The sequence below is a fragment of the Myotis myotis genome, unplaced genomic scaffold (genome assembly GCF_014108235.1).
Source record: "Myotis myotis isolate mMyoMyo1 unplaced genomic scaffold, mMyoMyo1.p scaffold_m19_p_7, whole genome shotgun sequence".
Lineage (NCBI taxonomy): Eukaryota > Metazoa > Chordata > Mammalia > Chiroptera > Vespertilionidae > Myotis > Myotis myotis.
Window position 1 is genome coordinate 93,669,455 of NW_023416379.1, and position 6,000 is coordinate 93,675,454.

Genomic DNA, 6,000 nt, shown 5'->3' on the forward strand with positions numbered 1-6,000 from the left:
TGCCCGACATGCTCTGCCCGTCCTCGGCTCGCGGTGTCCCCAGCACCTGAAGCGGAGCCTGCCACAGGCGCCTGCCGCCCAGACGGTTCACAGCGAGGTTCACTGACCGCACGAAGGCATGAGCCGCTGCCTAAGCCACGTGGTCTGGGGAGGGCTGACCATGTCACAGCCTCCCCCACGAAGAGGGTGCCTGTGGGAGAAATCCCTGGGCGAGGAATTGCCAGGTCAAAACCTTAGTGGCTGTTGGTGTGAGGCCCAGGCCTGCCCCTGGGCCACGCAGGGCTGTATTATGACGGTGGCTTTTATTTCTCGAGTGGATTAACCTTCTTTAGTGACTCCACCCTGGGTCACCAAATCTCCTTTGTCCCTCCTGAATAAGAGGATATAGCATTCATTACTTCAGAGCAGCACTCGGTAACCAAAAGCCACAAATGGGGAGCTCCCGCTCCACAGTAAACAGTTACAGATGCAAACGTTGAAACATCTCATTAATTTCTAAAAAGGGACATGTTTTTCTTAACTGTCAAATTCAAACCAGCATCCATTGACCCCTCCCTGATACAAAAGAAGAGCAAATTAGGAGCCCTGCCCTGCCTTCCTCTCTCTACTCCTCCCCATCCCCGTCTAGGGGGCCACATTTAGCCAATAAAACCACAGGGCACCTAGTTACGTTGGCTTCCAGAGAGGCCACAGGTGAACTTTAGCGCAAGTATGTCCCCAGTCGGGTGGTGACGCTGTCTGTTGCCCCAGCTGCTGGGTGTGCTGTGAGCACACCACCCTCAGCTGGCAGCCTCTCAGGGCCACTGCTGCTGCGAGCCACCGGCCAAGGGCACAGCCAGTGCCCAAGATGCTGAGGCCTCCAGGCTCACCATTCCAAGAGCATTCCTCTCTAGCCCCACAGCACCCCGGGGCTCCCTGAGGCCTCCGGCTGGGCCAGCATCTGAGGCCTACTTGTCCCTCTGGCCATCCTGCCTCCTTCCTCTGCCGTCCACAAGTGAGACTCCAGGGACTCCGCCCCCCCTCCCCCCCCACACACACACTAATGCTTGAATCTGCTTCCTGGGACCCTGGCCTGCCCCCCCGCCCCCCCAGGCCACTGGGCTGGAGGGCAGCAGCACCGAGCCCACAGTGGGCGGGTCCAGGGCTAGCTAATGGGTTTTCCTCATTTGGCTTTCCAGCACATCCTAACATTTCCACAACAAGCATGTATCACTTTGGTAATAAGAAAAAATAATAAAAGCTTTTTTTTCTTTAAGATAAATCTAAAACCAAAGCAGGCAGCCCTCACCCACCTGCCACCCCACCCCCCCCGTTACTCCCACTGGGCTTCCGCGGGGAGAGCTCCCCCAAATCAGCCAACTTCCCCACCCCAAATGCTCTCCCCTGCCCTGCTAGGCCCACGGGCACTTTCACTTCTCCACTGAAGGCTTCTACCACCAGCTTGTCCCTGCTGGGGGCGGTTACATGCAAATCCATGACCCATTCCTCATCTCCTGCCGGGAGAAGAATGCTGTATGAGTCCTAAGGGTGAGGAGAGGATGGAACCCACATGCACTCATTACGCAAGTGCGAGTGAGGACCGCTCGGTGCCAGGCACTGTGGATGCAGCGAACAGGACACAGACCTGCCCCCAGGACTTCACAGCCTGGGGGGGGGGGGGGGAACAATCAAAAGTCCCAGAGGATACTATGTGAGGGGAGGGGAGCAGGGCTTGAGGAAAGGGGCTCCCGGCCCAAGTCCAAGCTTTTGGGAGGAAGAGAAGCCTCCGTGACCCCAGGGGGTGAGGGGTATGTAGGGAGGAGGGGGAGTGCTCTAAGGCGGGGGGGGGGGGGGGGGGGGGGGGGGGAGCCTGTGCAGAGCCCTGCAGGTGAGGAGGACTTATTTGAGGAACTGAAAAGTTTAGAGCAGCTGGAGGGCAGAGGGCGGGGGAGAAGGGACAGGAAGCCCAGGCAGGGCCACATCAGGGAGTCTGAACTTGATCCTCAGGGCAATGGGGAGCAGAGCAGGATGCAGAGCAGGGGCGTGACAGGCTCAGTCCTGCATCTTATAAAGATTGCTCTCCTGCTCAATGGGACCCATTGATAATGGCGTTATTATTGATCCGCAACTGGCACAGTCACACTTAATCACGCACATACTACCTACTGCGCAGGGAATTCAGCCATGGAGTACCTGAAGCCGGTATCGCCACAGACAGCGCTCGGTCCACAGCCCTCTTGATCTTTTTATATATATATATAATATATTTTTATTGATTTTTGAGAAGAAGGGAGAGGAAGAGATAGAAACATCAATGATGAGAGAGAATCACTGATCAGCTGCCTCCTGCACGCCCCCCACTGGGGATCAAGCCTGCAACCAAGGCATGTGCCCTTGCCTGGAATCGAACCTGGGATCCTTTAGTCCGCAGGCCGACACTCCATCGACTGAGCCAAACCGGCTAGGACAGCCCTCTTGATCTTGCAATAGGAAACACGGCTTAAGGGCATGGACTCCGGAGCCTCGGAGCCTCGGTTCAAGTCCTTGCTCCTCCACTTTTAAACCATGTGACCCTGACCAGATAACCGCTCTGTGCCTGGGTCTGGTTGGTAACATGGGTCTAGCAGTAGCTCTATCACTGGGCTACTGTGAGGACTGAATGAGTTAAACCTGCCTGGGACAGGCCCTGGCACAGGACAAGTGCTACACTAGTACTAGTTCACGTTAATTTTCACTGTTACCACTGCGCCCTCCCTTCGCGGCCCTCGGGGCCAACCACTTCAGGCACAACTAGAACATCCTCCACTTGCCCCCTCGACCCCTGAAGGCCTCTTTCCTACTCTCGCCATTGCCAGGGGCCAGGACACCAGCGAGGAGGAACCTAGGGGCCCAGGACAAGCAGCCGCTCTGGCCTGGGTCTAGGGCCTCCTCCCGCAGGATCTGAGTGTCGCTGGCTCTGCTGCTGACCTTCCTGGGCCTCAGTTTCTCCGTCTTTAAGACGAGGACAAGGACGCCTGCAGATGGCTTCCCAGCATGGCTGTCAGCGGAGCAGCAGGCTGGGAAGGCTCTGCTAACGTCCCGTCCGTCACAGACATGATGGTGGCAGCCTCTCCTGGCCCGGTTTGCTCCTCACACAATGGAGTCACGGGATTGGCTCAGAGCTCACTCTGAGGATCCCCGAGGCGGAGGAGGGCCTGGCTTGGGCTTCAAGGCTCCCTGATGCTGACTGGAACTTTCCTGAGGGCTGGGACGGAGAGACAGAGGCCTCTGGTCTGAGCTGAGCACCCCAGAAAGAAAGTGCCAACCCAGGGGCTGAGGAAAGCCAACCTTCACCAGGGCACGCAAGCCGGGGTCTCAAAGTGGCCCTCTGGAGCCTGCAGCGTTGGTCTCCAAGCGCCACGGCTGCCCACTCCTTCCAGGACAGGAAGGGCCTATATGCGCTTGTCTGTTTCTGACGGCTCTTTGGTCCTCGGGGGGTGGAAGGAAAACACAAACCCCCAAGAGAATTTTCCTTCAGGCTGCCAGCTACTTCCCAGGGTTCAAGTTCATTCATTTACTTATTCCACAAACATTGACTTGGTGCCAGGCCCTGGTCAGGTGCAGGGTTGATGACAGAGATGAATCAGACAGGCTCCTACCCTGAAGGTCTAGAGAGCAACAGACGAGACTTAAGTAGCCAAACCACAAGGCAGACCAGGTCGGGGGGAGCCGGGAGGACCGAGGATCTCACCAGGGGTGTCAAGGAAGAGGCCTGGAGGGGGTGGCCTGTGAGTGGTGAGTCAGTGATGGGAAGGCCAGGCAGGTGAGGGATGGGACCTCCAGAGTCCCTGACAGTGTTTGCACCCGGTGCCACAGCCAGGGCAAGGTGGTTATTTATGGTTAGGCCCCAGAAAAGCGGCCACATGTGTCACTGCACGTGGGCTGCCGGGCAGGGCCGTGGGGGTGGGGTGGGGCAGCTGGGGCTTGAAGCTGGTTCTGGCCAAACTCTGGGGTTTACCACTGTGTCCCCCAAACCCTGATGACCTTTTAATGTTTCGTGGCCTCCTGAAAGCAAAAATAAGGGGGGGGGGGGCAACAGGCAGCAAAAGGCCTGGGGAGGAGGGCAGTGCCAGACGGACCAGGCCTCCCCAGGATCTGCCCGCCATTTAGCTCCCTCTCCTCTCCCCCTCCCATCCCAGCTGAGCGGAAGGGGCAGAGGACAGGAAAAAACACCTTCAATTGTAAACCAGACCGGGCAGAGGGCACAGGAGCTGCTGTGCTTCTCCGCAGCCCACTCTGATCCATCCAGGCCTCTGCGCCAAGCTGGCACGGCCCCCCTTCCCCTCCCCCCGCCCCGCTGGTACCAGAATGCCCCAGGGCCAGAGACTGGCAGCCCAGGGCCCGGGTCCCAGCTCACCAAGGAACCGACTTCCTGCGTGTTCCTGTGGGTAAGGACCGCGCCGCCAGCTCCGTCTCTCTGGGGGCCCGCAGCAGGGGCACCCTGGCACTGCCTGGGGATGCCTGCGACCCCCAGCGCTTGCAGAGCACCCCGGACCGCTCGCTCACCTCTCTCCAGGTAACTGCCCAAGCCCTCATCCCCACCCCCACCCCCACCCCCGCGCTCTCGCCCCAAGACGCCAGTCCCGGCGCCCACCGCCAACACGCACTTCCTAACTGGACCCCCTCCCCACCTTCTATCCGAGGGCCAGACCCCTACCTGGGGCAGGAGGCCCAGCACCAACGACGGCGCCACGGCGTCTGGGGCCTGGCCTCAAGCCCGGACGACTTCCCGGGGGAAGAGGCTGCTGCGCCGCCGCCGTGTCTCGGGATCTGCGGGGCTGCGGGAAGGAGGAAGGTCAGAGCCGACGGGGTGGGGGGGCGGAGGAGGCGGGCACCGATGCGCAGATTAGAGAGGCGCGGAGCGAGCCAATGGCGGGCGCGCAGGGCGGCGGTGCCGGCGCAGGTGGAGGGGCCCGGCTGCTGAGGAGGCAGCAAGCGGCTTAGCGGGCCCCTGGGAGCCCTCGGCGGCCCCAGCTCCCCGGCCGGCGCCCTCCTCCAGGGGCCCCCAGCCCGGGCAGAGGGGCTCCGTGGCGCCGGGTGCAGGGAGCAGCTCCCCTGCTCGCTCCTCTGCCGCTCCTGCAGGCACGCAGGGCGCCCAGGGGCGTCGCTCCCCTCCCCTCTCTGCCTTCTCCCCACCTCCTTGGACTTCTCTCCATCCCTATCCGCCTGTCGGTGTCTGGTTTCTCCTAATCCTGTGTCTGGTGCGTGCAGGGCTGTGTGTGTGTGTGTGTGTGTGTGTGTGTGTGTGTGTGTGTGTGTGTTCGCGCCCGTGCGCCCGCGCGCGCTCCGGAGTGAGGGCCCCTTCTCCCCATCACCCCACCCATAACCCTCCCCCACCCCACCCCCCACCAGTTTCACCCAGAAGTGCCAAATCTCTACCCTCAGGTAGTTCACCGTTGTGACAGAAAACAGGTATTAAACAGACTGAACAGTACATAGAGTCTATTTGAAAGTGGGCTGCACGAAGTAGGAAAATAAAGCTAGGAAGAGAGAGGGTGTTCAGGGCGAAATTAGGTCCCAGCTTCTTGTGGGGAGTGGGAATGGCAGAGTTTGATCAGAAGCCCCTGAGGTAGGCATGCAGGCTCCAGTTTGTCACAGGCCCGCCCCCGCCCTTGTTTACACATGGCTGGTCACATATTTACATTTCTTGCCTTCCTTTCCATCTCCCCTCACCAGAGGCACTGAAATTCATGACCCCAATGGCCCGGGGGAAGCATCCTATTCATTCAACAGGAATTCTCTGAGCACTGACCGCATGTTAGGTGTTAGAGCAGTGGTTCTCAACCTTCCTAATGCGGCGACCCTTTAATACAGTTCCTCATGTTGTGGTGATCCCCAATCATAACATTATTTTCGTTGCTACTCGTAACTGTAATTTTGCTACTGTTATGAATCGTAATGTCAATATCTGATATGCAGGATGTATTTTCATTGTTACAAATTGAACATAATTAAAGCATAGTGATTAATCACAAAAACAAT

At 58.9% G+C, this 6,000-nt stretch overlaps 1 protein-coding gene across 1 annotated transcript in view; it reads right to left on the bottom strand.

Moving 5' to 3' along the window:
* The window catches only part of PACSIN1 (protein kinase C and casein kinase substrate in neurons 1), a 61,753-nt gene extending 56,692 nt beyond the window's left edge, over positions 1–5,061 (bottom strand). Inside the window, exon 1 of the mRNA XM_036317425.1 lies at positions 4,676–5,061. The gene's annotated coding sequence lies outside the window, so the exon portion shown is untranslated. The remainder of the gene's footprint in view (positions 1–4,675) is intronic.
* Between the last annotated feature and the right edge of the window lie 939 nt (positions 5,062–6,000).